General features: G+C 47.3%; 1 protein-coding gene across 4 annotated transcripts in view; it reads left to right on the forward strand.

The window, feature by feature from the left end:
- MVB12B (multivesicular body subunit 12B) overlaps positions 1–14,069 on the forward strand; it is a 102,295-nt gene extending 88,226 nt beyond the window's left edge. For 2 of the 4 annotated variants that reach the window (XR_014574355.1, XR_014574357.1), the window contains exon 12: positions 13,141–14,069. The gene's annotated coding sequence lies outside the window, so the exon portion shown is untranslated. Of the gene's footprint in view, positions 1–7,890; positions 7,985–13,140 lie in introns of all 4 variants that reach the window. The other 2 variants (XR_014574354.1, XR_014574356.1) reach the window with 2 other exon arrangements.
- The last annotated feature ends 900 nt before the right edge of the window (positions 14,070–14,969 follow it).

A 14,969-nucleotide genomic window follows, 5' to 3' on the forward strand; every position in this document is an offset into this window, starting at 1 on the left:
AGACCAGGAGCCATACCACAGCTGCTGTGATGGCCTCGCGTAATGAACGTAGTGCACCCCAGCCTACAACAGGAGATCCCCTGGTGATTCGTCATCCACAAATTCTTCTGCAATGTGCTCTCCATAATTTCCGCTAGGCAGAAGTTTGAAAACATTTTCCTCTTTTCAGTACTTTGGTGTGAACTGCTTTATTACTCCAAGGAGCTTGTCTGGCATCAGGAACAGAGTCATGTTGCTGATGCTGCTGTGATGCAAACCATCTGAAAGCAATTGCAGCACAAGTCAGGTTTTGTCATCCTGCCCAGTTAACGAGTTTATCCATGTGCTAGGATCCCTGTTTCTAGCAAAGATACCATGTAATTTTGCTCACTTTTGGAACTGCTGTGAGTTGTGCCAGCACAGATGATGCTCTCAGCTGGAAGATACAGGTGAGAGGTATGAGGTTACCCAGCTATGCGGTTACCCAAGTGGTTGCTGCTAAAGCTGCCTTCCCAATAGCAGTGCAAGCACTATGCAGAAATTTATTTTTTTCTTTTATAATTAGCACCTGGGACAGACAGTCAGCTGGGAATCATTGCTTCATTGTGCAGCTCCCTGCAGCTGGAGTGGCAAGTGAATGCACTGTGTGGGCCACCAGCTGGGGTGGCCTTTCCCAGCTGTCTGTCTTCCACTGCGCTGGGCTGCCAGCATTCCTCCCTGCCAGCCACGTCTGTCCTGCAAAGCTTAACTGCAGTCCATTTCAACATTTGCAGAATGATCTTTAACAGATCACACATAAACATCTGAAGTAAAAATACTGTGGGAGGGTTAGTTGCTTTCTTCAGCTGCAAGGCAGCATAGCCTAGAGCAGAGCGACGGCAGTCAGCAGGGGAGGGGCTGCTCCTCACTAATCTCTGAATATTTGTGATCCATGTATGAAGGATTGTATGAGGTCACAGCATTGTTGTTTACTGTTGCCATTATGCTACTCAGATATTTTGTGTATTTCACAGTGTATTTGCGGGCACAGCTGTGTGCACGTGCAGGGGGGCTGGCGGTGCTGGAGGTGTCAGTGCTCAAGGCCAGGTGCTGGCAGCCCCCCTCTGCCACCGGGCTCTGCCCAGTGCCCGGGCTTGCTCCCTTAGGAGAAAGGGAGGGGATGCGGGTGGCACAAGGCTTGGTAGGCCCACAGGTGGATTTGTGGCGTTAAGTGTTTATGAATGAAATTCAGCGTTGCACTTCTCTAGACGTTCTGCAGACAGTCGTGTCCTCACGTTAATCAATATTCCTGAGGTCAGACGTGCTGTCTGGTATGCACGCCTGGCAGCAGGCCTGCCTGCTCCCCCTTGCTCACACAGCTGCTCTGCTTTGCATTGGCTTCCAGGTGTGAACAGGCAAGCTCCCAAGTGCTGGACACCAGCATTTTGTGACTCTGAGAGTCTGACGAGGTTTCCAGCAGTGAGAAGTGAGGAACCAAGCAAGGTCACCTTAGAAAGCACTTATCTCCTGCTGTCCTGCTGCTGGAAGTCGCTGTTGGCCCCAGCACCTGTTTACTGAGCCTCTTACCTACTTAGAGCCAGGTATTGCTCTCTCCACGGCAAGAAGAAAGGGGCTTTGGGGCTGCTGTGACCCACAGTGTGGTAGAGGTCTGTTGGTAGTGGCAAGGTGGGGCAGGAGGCAGCAAAGGAGCAGCCACCCCAGGGAAAAGTGCAAGGTAGCTGAGTGAGCACTGTGTGTTTCATGTGGCATTGCCTCCTTTGCAGAGCCTCTGTGTTACTAATCTCATGCTTAAACCAACGGCATTCTTCACGCAGCTCTTCAGGGCAGCACACCACATCGCTGTTTGTGCCAGACACCTCTGCCCTCACCACAGAGCAGCGAGGAATGTTGTGCTCTGAGGGGTGGAAGTGAAGTCAGTGCAAGCAGAGCCCCTGTGAGCTTAATCCAAGCAGCAGAGCAGAAGACCAGTATGAACATGTTAACTAAAGCGTGCTTGGTCCCACTGCAGGCAGGGGCACGGAGCCGAGCGCTCGGGCAGGGGAGCTGCCCTGGCCTCAGCCTAGCAAGCGCTGCCATGTGCCCAGTGCTGCCGGGGGCACGTCGCCCGAGCTCACCCTGGAGGGCACAGGGTGGGCAGGGGCCGGTCTGTGTCTGTCAGGTGACAAACACACGGAACCTTATGGCTCCCCATACCCCAAATTCCACCTGACCCCAGACCCGCAAACCTGCACAGCCAGGGGCCCCAGGGCCATGCGGGGAAAGGAGCCAGGGTCGTGCCTGGGGAGAGACCAGCTTTCAGCTCAAGCCCAGGTCCTCGTTCCTCCATTCTTATGACCACGGGGATAGTTTTATAGGCTTCTGGCACGACGTTTTTGGTAAAATGCAATCTATTTCTGCCTCTGTCCAAATGATAAAATGGCACTCTCTGACATACTATAAAGTGACTTGACACTGCACTTGCTCTGTATTAGCTTTTGTGAAGTAATACACTTTTACCAGAAATATGCAAACTTTTGATTTTTTCATAAAGGAAAATTACAGTTTGTTTTATTTTAACTTCTGTTCAAGAATGACACGTTGCAGGCTACAAGTATCATTATCAGGGATTACCAGTTATCCTTTTCTGTTTATCATGGCTTCTTCAGTTCATGATTTGCTTTGGCTTGCCTGGCTTTCTGTAAGCAAGTGAGTTCCCTATGTTTTCTGCAATAATCTAATGATTAATTAATACTCTCAGCAGGTTTGAATGTGAAAACTCACTCTGCAGAAAGGAGAGCTGGGTCCAACACGCATCTACAATGTATCTGGATGAATTGGAGCAGGATGTTAAAATTGTAACATCTTGTGACCCTAATGCTTTCATCTGCAGTAGCAATGAAAGAGTTAATGCATTAGTTAAAATGATTTTTAGCATGGGTCTGAACTGGGGCTGACAATCCATTATTCATAACTCCTCAGAAACTTGTAGCTTAATTCTTTTCTTTTTCTTTCATGATTTACAGAATATTACAACTGTAAGCACTTTGCAGTTGGATTTTTATTGCATACTCCAAAGTGAAGAATTATGATTCAGGATTCATGATGAGCAAATGTGTTCTGGTGTTTGTACATCCTTTTCATCTTCTCTGCCCCCATCTATAGCTTACCCCCTGCTCAAAGCAGGGAACTTCTGCCGTGTATAGGAGCGAGCAGTGCTGAAGCAGCTTTGCCATTACACTTAAGAGGTGAAATGCCACAGGCACACATGGAGTAGGAGGTGCTGCACTGCACCCAGAGCAGCCAGCTCTGGATGTGAGAGCTCCTTGCACGTTCTGGCGAGCCAGTGTGTAGGCCTGTGGGGCATCTTAGCAGTGCTGAGACAAAGGATGAGCATTGCAATGGGTCTAGTGTGGCTTTTTTCACAGCTGTGTCCATTTTGCTACTTCACTGCACCCTGAACACCAGATCTGCCCCAAGAGGTGGCAGATGTGAGCCCCGAGTGTGGTCAACTCTTCATTTGAGTTTAAGTTAAATGTTCTGTTCTCCCTGAGGCACAGGTTGCTGGGAGGAGGACTGGATGGAGGCTGAAAAGTTGCCTTCTGCAGCCGCGTGCACCAGGGCATGCCAGCATCCTGCCCAGTGTCGGACTTGCAGAGCAGCTACTTGTTTCTGCTCCACTTAGCTCCTTGAAGATAACTGCAAGAAAGTTAAGGCACTTACAATTTAGAAACACCCCACTTTGTCCAAAAAGCATTTGGGTGCCTGTGCTGCAGCTATCCATGGCTCTGGAAGGACAACTGCAACAAGGGATAATTTTTCATTATGGACAAGAGAATTATGAGGTACAAACGAGTGCACCCAAGAAGATTAATAAATTACTCAGGATTAGCTTCAGTGATGGGTAGATCTGCTGTGTGCAGCATTAGCCTGGCAGGACAGACAGGATCCTGTGCAGTGTTTGTCACAGATCAGAAACACTAGCCCTTTGACAGATGCCACGTAGATCTTCATTTCCAAATTCACCCATCTGAGAAACATCTGTGTGCTTAGGCTGGCAAATCTCAAGGAATGCTCTGCCAAGCAGTCTGCTTCCGCTTTTATAGCTCTGTAATCCTCGCTTGGGATTCCTCCTTTAAAAAGAATAGAAGTATGTACAGCTCTTCAGGAAAACTGCGTAGGTCCAGGAGAAGTCTGTGAAGAAAAGATTCATGGCATGATCAAAAAGCACCCAGGCCCTTTACAGACAGGGCTCAATAGGTGCTCTGAACAGTTATAAATAACAGAAAGGAGGAGGGAACAGATTAAAGAGCCGCGTGTGAGGGGCTGCGCTACGCACAGCTATGGGGTTTACTCGCTGCTCTTACACAGCAAGACGGCCCCAGGGCCGCAGTAGGGTCACGCCTGAGCAGAGGCATCGCCCAGCACAGGAGGACAATGTGGGCTGTGAGACTGCTGCCATTTGTCAGCCTGAACCACAAAGGGGTTCAGGGCTAAGCTTAGGCATCTGACATTCAGAGATCTGGAATTGTCCCTGCAAATCCCACCTCAAAATGAGCTCCCTTGCAGAATTTGCAGTGGTTTGGTCATCCAGCATGTGACACAAGTGCTTTGTAAACAGAGCTGTTAGTGTCTGTGCACCAGGCTGGTTGATTGGCATGCAAAATTAAACAGTCACCTGAAGAACTGAAAATACCGGGAGCTTTGTCTTATGCATGCTAAATCCTCATTCCAGATATCCCTGTTTATTCATCCCAGTTCTGTGACATCCCAAGGTTAGCTCATCCCACTGGCAAGACCTTCAGAGCTCTGCAGCTGCTGGTGGGATGCACATTCCTGGAGCCTGCAGCCTTCTGCATTGACATTTGCACTGTTTGTGGATCTATTTTTTATTATTTCACGGAGAAATGATCCCACTTTTTTTACTGATAAATAGAGGGAAAAGTAAGGGTCAGGAGAGAAAATGGGAGAAAATACGCACTGCAGTGAAGCTATACACAGTGAGTATGCAGCGTCACTTTCTTCTGGGTGTCCTCATGGAAGGTCTGTGTGGATTCAACATGGGATGCTCCTCTCATGGGTTTCATATCTGCTTGGTTTGTTTTTTTTCAGCAATGTTTATGCTGCTTACTCATTAGGTTCACACACTCCCAAAAATGTCACAGAGCATTAAGTGTCAAACACTATTTTGCTCTTCATCCGTTTCTATTTTGTTCCTTCCCTACAAGGTTTCCTTTTGCTATTAAACTGCACAAAGGAACCCAGCTCAGCTTTACATAACTTTCCTCTGTGCATTAACCCAGCTTGCCTGACAGGCCTCCTAGCTGAAACTTAGTCTTTCCTGTGGCTTGGCAGAATGAGAAGCATTCTCAACAGCAGATGTGCACCTCGGTGGTGCTTGAAGCCACCAGTCTGGAATTCCAGCAGGAATGATTCTCCATGCATTTGTCCTCATGTGTAATGAAATGTAGCACTTGCAAGAACTGAGGGAGAACTGAGCCCATATGACAAGCACTGCGTTAGCCTCAAGTTTCCATCAGTGCTTCTTGTTAGAAAGCTCATTATACAGGACCGCAGGACACAAAGATAAAGAAAAGTATGTCAGTAGAACACCTAACAGCATCCTAGGCATGAGAAGTAAGCTGTGCATAGGCGGGAAGGGGGACAGGTGGGAGAAGGAGGCTTCAGCAAGTTTACTCCCACCTGCTAGAGTAGAAACTTATTTAACCACAAGAGCTTTTTCCAGGCTCCCTCTACTTTTGGTATGTAGCATTTTGGGAATCCAAAAGTTCATTTTGGAAGCACAACGGCAATTACAGCTCAGAGACAGCCATTGGTACTTGGGTGTTAAGAGCAAGAGATGCTACCAATGTCCATCCTCTCTGCAGCAGCAGCGGGTGCTGGGTACTCAGAGCAGCTCCTTGAGCTGGGCACTGGCTTAGTCCTTGGGAGCCACAGGGACAATGCTCACACAGAGGATGCAGACCAGCAGGGAAGAGGTGTGAACAAATGTACAGGTATCACTTGTCCTGTGCTCTTGAGCAGGTTTAGGGACATGGGAAATGTTCACGCTTTTCTTCCTCCACTTGGCAGCCTGCAGGTGAATTCTCTCAATACCACATCTCTTCCTTGGTCTTTTGTGTGTGTGTGTGCCTCCACCCCTTTTGGAGTCACAGGCTCCTGTGCTAGTTATAAAACACGGCCCATTTCCCATAGAGGATTTTGAATTTGGGGCAATTCTGGGAATAGAGGAGGCTCTGGATTTTCCATACACAACCCACAGCAGTCACTAGGGTTTTTTATGCCTTTGGTTTTTGTTCTATTTTGAGAGAAACCTTTGGAGGAGTATTAATAGCCTAAGGGCTGCCCCAATTTTTTCCATTTGTACAGGAAAAATAATATTGATGAGGAGGGGCAGATACACCCACAGCACCCTCAGGGCTAAAGATATTTCATAGGAAATTGTTGTTTTCACATAGATGAAAGCAGAATCCCCTCTTTCCCCTGTCCCCCCCATTCCCCCCCCCCCCCCCCCCCCCCTTTCTTTTTTTTTGCAAGTGCATGCAAGGGAACAAGAATAGCCTTTCAGGTGTGCTAATATTTTCCCCTTGGATCCAGGGTCTGTCTTGGTGGAGCTTGCTCTCAACTAGTTTAAGTGAGATACTAAAAAAGAATAGGAACTTATTTTGTTTTTCAAAACATATCCCCTAAGAGCCAGGCCCAGTAGGCTAATGGTGCAGCAGGCTTTGGACTGCTCCCCACAGGCACACAGGGCGATGCTCAGCAGCGGCAGGTCTGGCTCCTCTGGAGCTGCACGACTGCAGCGGTGGCTTTGGAGCCAGGCCAGGGTGGTGGATCACCACAGTGCTGGAGAAACCTCGCCTCATCTCCCTGACCACATCTGGGCATCTACACCATGTTATTTTTTTTTCCTCCTGCCAACAAGGAAGGCAGTGTGTTTTCTTAACATTTGAGGGCATGATTTATAAACAACCATTAATGTGCCCTTAACCTCTTTTTTCATTGTTTAAATTTCAAATTTTTGGATGCAAACTCCTTAAATCAATTCAATATGCTCTGAAGGGCTTTGCTAGAATTTGAGTTGAATTGCTTCCAAATGGAAACACAACACACACACACACAAAAGGCATGTCAGTAATTTTAATTGACTCTACACTGTGCATATACTCTTAAATAATTGAAGTGTTTCCAATAGTTATAGATGCTTCGATTTGGCAGTGATTTGGGTACAGGCATAAAAAAAGGCAGAATATAGAAGCATTACGCGAAGTGTTTCACAAGGGATTTGTTCTAGATTTAATTGGGATTCCTGTGAAACCATGCAGAACTTTGGCAACGAAACTGGAAACCAGGTGACCTGCGTGGTAAACCAGTGTGAGTTTTGGTACAACCTGAGTGGCTTTGAGGTTTTGGATGGAAACCAGACAAAATTCCCTGATTTCACCTGATCCTTCTTTTGAATTTTGAGGTCAATTTTTAGCTTGATATAGAAAACCAAATTTAAGGACTCTGAATACAACCCCAAAGTTGCACAAATCCTTGCAGCCTAGAAACAAAGAGGCTGTGCCTGTTTTGGGGCCTGCCGGAATGAGACAGATTCAAAGCTGGTGATTTGAGGTCTGGGCTCTTTCTCCCTGGAGGACCTGCAATGTTCTGAGGTGCTCTGCTGACTTGAACTGCCCTTGGGTTGGCTTCTGCATCAAATCACAACAGACCAGTGATATATTTCTTCACTGTCATGTGGCAGCTCAGCACAAGCCTGAGCTCTGGTTGCAAACAAGAAAAAGTCATCAAAAGAATGGAAAATCCACACCTAAACACCATAAAAATGCAAGGTTTGCTCTCATGAAGTTTTACTGAAGTGAGTTCCTCTTAATCCATTAATACAAATTTTCATATGTGTGATTTTTACAGTTGCAATACTGCTTGAGTAAGAGAAACAAGGTTCCTTGTGCAAAAGCTGCTTTCCTGCGCAAAAAGCGTGCCAACCCAGTGCCACCTTGCAGAGGTGGGTGCTCGGGTTCTGGGGGGCCCTCTGAGGGGGCAGGGGCTGCAGGCAGCAGTGGGTGCCCAGCCAGGGGCTGGTGCAGACCCTGTGCACGGCTGGGAAGCTCCTGTCCAGGGCTGTGTGGGCCATCTCTCTGCTTCTGATCAGCTTTTCTGTCTGGCGATGCTGGTAGCATGGGGTTGTCACCTGCTGCCAAGGATTCAAAGGACCAAAGTGGTCCCCGTGGAGGGTGACGGCAGTCAGGGAAAACTCGGTTTGTAGACACCCAGAGAGGGTAGCTGGCTAAGTGACTGGAGAAGTGTGGGGCTCCCTGCTAGTGTGTATTTGAACTCCTGCTAACAGAAATGCACCAGTGCAGCTACTAAAGCTAATACTCATTCACTTTCATGATAGATTAAGCATTCTAGTTGCATACCAGCAGGATGTGAAATGTCTCTCACTTTTTTTTTTTCTGCTCGTGTTTATTAGATGTTCCTCTGAGTTCTCTTATTTCCTCCAAAGAAGGAAGTGGTGGTTTAGTAGTACAAACACTGTGAGCACACTAAAGAAATTCCAAAAACATTTCAAACACATGTATGATCATGTGTTAGTTTAGGCTCAGTTTGAAGCATGTCAAGATGCTGCTCAGGGCAGTATCAGAGCCTATGTGTAATCTTCGAGTTTTTCCCCTGCACAGTGAATTTAACAGAAGCTGCCCGAGGTTCTCGTGCTCTGTGCTTCCCCAGCACCAGGCAGGCAGCTGGTGGCCGCTCGCAGGCAGGAGAAGCGCCTCCTGTGCAGTTTGTCCCCTCCGGCTGTGGCTGTGGCCACACTCTCTGGCAGAAACGGTGCTGGCGGTCCCTGCCGCTTCGTGGTGCTGGGGCCCAACAGCTGCAGGCAGGCCAGAGGCAGGGCAGAGCCCAGCCACCATCTCCCTTCCACTGCAAGTATGGCCGCGGGGTGAGGCTGCGCAGCCGGCCATCCGTCGCCGGGCCTGGCAGGCCGGGGTTGGGAGGCCGCACACCACCGGAGCCCCACGGCACGGGCCTGCAGCCCCTGGGCGCTGTGGCCTCGGCTCCCAGCTGCCCACAGAGCCATGAGAGGCACAGCACAGCCCAGCAAGTCAGACCTGCACCAGCTCGGCTGTGCTGCTGGGGTTTGCCCGTACGATGCTGCCAATTTTGCAGAAACAGGCCACGTTCGTGCTCTCGTTTCCTGCAATCGGGAGAACAGCCAGAGCTTATTGAAAAGGATAGGGGCAGTGAGCCTTGTGACTGAGTAAAGCTGAGACCGAAGGGAAGGGAAGGGAAGGATTGAGTTTGAGGCCCTCAGGCCAGAGCAGGTGGCCAAGGGGAAACTCTGGGTGGTTGCGGTCTGTGGGGGGAGGCCAGGCCCAGCCCCTGCCCGGTGCCTGCAGGGGCTCAGTGAGCAGCAGGTCTGGGCTTGCTCTGCCCTGGCGCAGCCCTGCAGGGCGATGGAGCATCCCCAGAGGGGTATCATGACTGTGTTCACAGAATTGGCTGTTTGGCTTACATATGATGCTGTAAAACTGCATTGCAACTGCAGCTTACTGATTAGTTTTTCATGTGCATAGCTAAAAGTTTTAGATATTTACAGGAGCATTGAACTACTGGTGTAAAATAGATGATCTTCGTGGGTCTGGCATACGTCCCTACGTATAGATGAGAAAAGATAACTAGCTGGAAAGCTTTTTTCAGGAACTTTAATATCCTAAGGTAGGAAAGGCATCCACAGAGTTAAATGTTTAGGAAGGAAATGTTACTTTCAAGCTTCATTATGAGCAAATGTAGTCCTAGGTTAGGTTGCAGTTTGTTCCTGACAAAGTCAGTTATCCTGAGACAGGAGTGGAAGCATGAATCAGTATTAAAAGCAGTCAAAGAGAAGGTGATTTTTTTTGTTTGTTTGTTCTTGTTTTGATTCTATGTGTTATTCGTTCATTTAAAAAGGCTGCTCTTGTTTTACTCTGTTTCTTTGATTTTAAAAACTTTGGATGTGAAATACAGATTCCAGGCCAAATTCTGCCTGTCACAACATATTTCATACAACATTCTTTTCAATAGTTTTCTAGTATGCATAAAATAAGCAAAGTTTGGCTTCAAAAGTGTGTTTACTACACAAAACCATAGAATCTTCAATGGCATAGTAATTTTTTTCCCATCTCACTGTAACTTTGTATCACAACCCACATTTAGCATCCCACAACTAGACTCCATGTTCAGATTTCAAACAGACTTATCAGTGCCACCAGAATCCAAATGACAAAGCAGCAGAGGAATTTGGCCTACCATAAAAAAATAAAATGTCTCTTTCCTGGATATGTAGTGGGTCTGCTGTTTTGAGAGCATGCAATATTGATTTCTAGAGTATGCATTGTCTGCATAGCGGCATGAATGCTATGCTGCATGAAACAAAAGCAGCTCATAGGTTCTTCCATTGTTTCTGCCTAGAAAGAAGACAGTAGGCATGCCAAATGATAGCGTATCATACTCATCAATTTTCCAGACCAAAGTGAAATACCACCTGTTCCTACAACAATTAGTTCATTAGATTTCATAGAACATTGGCATATTGTTCAATCTTCTCATGTCCGCACGCATTCTGCAAATGAAACAACCAGAAAAGCATTCAGGCAGAGAAGAACATCCCCTGGCATGCAAGCTATTCACACTGGGGAAAGATGCTGAGGAAAAAGGCTGGAATTTCCAGTGACTGCAGGTCATGCTGCCCAGAGCACGTCTTGCAGGATGAGTGGACTAATGAAGCACAGAGCACACAGCCACACTTTCTGGGGCTCAGCCAGTAATCCCATACTCTTACCCACACATTGGCTGCATGTCATCATCTAAGGCTATACTGTCAGAGTTTCTGAGGCAGAAAAAAAAATGGGTTTTGTGCTCCTTCTATTTCCTGATTTTCTTGTGACTGTGTGCATTTCCCCTCTCCCCAGCCTCAAGGCCAGATTCTAACAAGGTCTAGGATGGATAAAGGACACTGTTCTGGCTGGTTAGGACAGCATCAACCAAACCAGTTAAAGATGCTAACCTTTCTGCAGAAGTAGCAAGATGAACTGTAGACAAATAAAGACAGATTTTCCTTCAGCCTCAGAAGAGAATTGCATTTGAATGCGGAGAGCTTCCTGCAGGTGTGTGCGTGGCAGGAGCCTGTGCTCCTGCAAGACCCCAGCCCTGCAGGAGGGACCCTGTAGCCCTGAGTTGTCCTGGGCAGGGCGCAACAGGGGCCAGCCCCAGGCACTTCTGTCCAGCTGCCGGCCCTGCTGTTGGTGGTTTGCCTGTTCACTCTTACGGCCCACCACACTGAGTAGCTTTTCCCTATGACTTAATTGCCTCAATGTGTCCTCTTGTGTCCTGAGCTTCAAGAACTGGGCCATAATCTGAATTTGGCCAGGAATGAATGGATAGCGAAGCATCTCTGCTCCAGCAGTTGACATGTTTCCAACCTGGAATAATTAGCAAATATCAAGCATCTTGGAAAGCAGTTGACTCCCATTAGATTTCTAGACTGATCTTTGAGCCAAAGGAATCAAATAAGACGTGGTGATGTTGGGAAATGCTTATAAGAGCCAGATTCACCCTTCTTGCATGCTGTATATATGACTGCATTACAAGCACCAAAAGAGCAGCGGTCTTTCAAAAGACATTTCAATAAGTAGCCCCTGATGTATAAAATAATTAAATCCTCTTCATCTCTCTGTTAAATCCTCCCTGTGTTTATCTGTTTTGTGCTAGTACCTCTCCTTCTGAGCTGCCTTGCTGATGCTGGTAGGAGTTTCTGAGTGACTGCAGTCCCTTGTGCATGTTTATGGGTCTGGCTGCACCTACATGACCTGCCCGTGTCCTGGTGCCACCGCCCTGCTCTGCCTCCGCGTAGCTGCTGGCAAAGTCTGGGCGAGGGACCAGGAGGTAGCATGAGCTGTGACCCCAGTAGTCCCCAGGTGCTGAAAGACCCAGGGACTCTGCGCTAGTGCTCTATCCACGTGTTGTGTACTGTTTCTGTGCTCTCCATCAGCCTCAGTAGTAACCAATAGCTATTGTTGAGGTAATTTACCAGGTTCTGGGTAATGCTGGTCACCAGCACACACCAGAGCTGCTCAGCTGAAAGAAGACCCTTGCTTGATTCCTGTTAGGTGGTGGGACCCTTATATAATGCTGGTACAAGACTCAGCATGGGGTGGAGGTGGCTGAGGCATCCCAAGCTTGGGATGGTCCCCGCTTCCTTTGTCTCTGTAGCCCAGGACACGGAAATGCAAAAGCAGGTTCAGCCCCTGCCCAGGTCAGCCCCGTGTGCCTGTGCAGCCCATCGGGGCTCTCACCTCTCAGGTCATGGCAAGAAATACAAGGGGTTTGAGGTTTCTCTCCGCGTCACACATATAGGACATTTGTGTCATACAATTAATTGTCCCCATGGTGCAAATATCCAAGAGGAAATAAATAGCTTTAAAGGTGCATAATGTCTGGGAAGTGTGCTCTGCTCTGATCTCTGGGGAGCAGCTTGATTTCCTGAATGCATTCTGAACCTACCACTTCTGACAGATCGCAGTGTTTCTCCAAGCCATTTGCCCATCAGTTACAGAACCCACTTCAAGCCTGAAATAAGGTTACCGATGTTTTCTAGTATTTTTTTTATTAACCACCTCCACCGTCTTGTAATTTAAAGCACCTGTCCATTTAAATTTTCCTTCTGACCTACTAAATAACCCTGCATGATACATACAATGAAACTAATGGCTTTTGGATGATGTTGTTGAAAACCAGCTTATGAAAAGTGAGTTGAATGAACCACACTGCAGGAAATCCTTTTCATACCCCCTGGAAAACCAAGCTGGAACACCTTTCTGGTTCAGTGTGCAGGGCTGAATTCTTAAACAATTATCACTCACTTTGCACTTGAAAAATGAGGACTGTCTTGTGATTTCTCAGCATTGCTGGTGTCACCATGCACCCCCTTCCTGTGGCATTTTGTGATAAATGCCAGAGGCTTTGCATGCGCAGGTGCATGGTGAAGCCAAGAGCACTTGCCCACCAAGAACAGATCTGTGAAAAGAGACTGCCTGCTGTCTTCTGCTTCACTTATTCTTATTCTATACAAAAATATAAAGCTTTGTAATTTTATTTTATTTTATTTTATTTTATTTTAAGGAGGAATGGATAGATTCTTTCCAGCTAGGACAAAAGCAGCTTTGTACTTTTACTCCAGTTACTGATTTGCTCACTGTGAATCTTTTAAGCACAAGCTTGGCAAGCTAACGAGAAGGACCAGGTGAAATTGCATTGTTGTGGTGTTTTCCTGGGGACAGGAATGCCTATACAACCCCAGGCTGTGGAAGATGTCACCGTGCACCACTTCAGGATCCTCAGTCACCAAAAGGCTTTCAGTTTTTCAAAGCACTCTGCTGAATGGGGTGACCGTGGCATTACAGGACCTAAGCTGTGGAGTGTGCAGGCTTGTCCTGTTGCACATCACTATGTAAGGGGCAGAAGCGCTGGAAAAGGCCCTTCGCAGGCCACGTAGAAGCAGCTGGGTACTGCTGAGTGTTACAAGTCCTAACGCTGCTGCAATGGCTCCCCTGGGTGCGGTGTGGCCCAGAGCTGCTGTGAGGGCATATGGTGACAGCCTCAGTGGGGACAAATTTACAGAGGCAGAATTACCGTGTTACAGAAGGAGGGGAAAGGCTTGCTTCCAAGATGGAACACGGTAACTGGATTTGCAACCCGAAGTTCTGTGAGCTTTTCACCATTGCCGGGCAGCTACCCTGCAGGCTCTCTTGCAACTTCCCAATAGCAGCAGCAGCAGCAATGAGCTCTGAGCACGGGAATCAGAAGCGTGTGCCTCCCCAGTGGGAAGTGCAGGAGGATCTCCATCAGCTGTCATCTGCGCAGGGCTCCCAGATGCTGCAGAAAGTGCTGGCTGTTGTCAGTGGGGCACAATCGCAAACACAGAAACGGACTTGTTTACAAAATGGTTTCTCTTCGTTTTCTCTAATTGGAAATCATATTTGTAACAGAGCTACTAGAAATGCATAACGCCAGAATTGATTTTTTTTTCAAAATAAATTGTTATCGAAACTAATTTTATTATGGAAAATGTCAGTTCTGGTTGGATTTTTATGATTTCCTTTAGAAAAACTTCTAAAACCTTTACTGCTGTTGCATTTAGATTTAAAAATGTGTTTTTAATTCATAATCTGGTGTAAGAAAAATTAACATTTGTATGCTGAAATCACCCCCAAATGAATATTTCTTTCTTTTTGAATTGAAAAAGAATCTTTTCACTGAATTTTGATTAATTCTAATAAGTGCTATCCAGGGCCTTTGCTATTAAACAGACCAGAGTAGATTAAAATAAGACTTTACAGTCATGTCATCTAGATCAGATGGAATCTGACTCTTTTATGTTATAGAAGCTTTCACAGGGGGATTTTTCATTTTGTCGTGCTTTTCATAGGAAAAACTGGACACAGAGAGAAGTAGGGGTTTGATTTCTTCCAGTCCTGAGGTTTACTCAGACATCGGCTGCAGCAAATTTCATTGTCTTGTTTGGCCACTGGTCTTTGCCATTGGCCCCCAGCAGCAAATTATTGAACAAAACAGAGAGGAAGTCAATGGGGCTGGTGAAGGGGACATGCGCTTGTGCACAAGAGGGGACGGCATGGGGCACATGCATGCGGGTGCAGCTGGTCATCCTGTCTCACAGTGCCTGATAAGAGGGGCATGGGAAGAACCGCTCTGCTAGCTCAAAGTCAGGATTTTGAGCCTTCTGCCACTGTAAGCCAACTTGCTGAAGGTGTTCTCATTTGCTGCACCAGCAGCCCCAGAAGCAGCTATGTGTGCTGCCTCTCACCTGCTTTAATGCTGTGTGCTACCTGCCAGTCCCCCTGAATTTCCCAGCTAGCAACTCTAGCATTTCTTTGCAAACCGGGGTTGCCAATGTCAGACGTCTCTGGCATGCCCCAAGGACTTGCAGAGAC

This window comes from Anser anser, assembly GCF_964211835.1.
Source record: "Anser anser genome assembly, chromosome: 21".
Lineage (NCBI taxonomy): Eukaryota > Metazoa > Chordata > Aves > Anseriformes > Anatidae > Anser > Anser anser.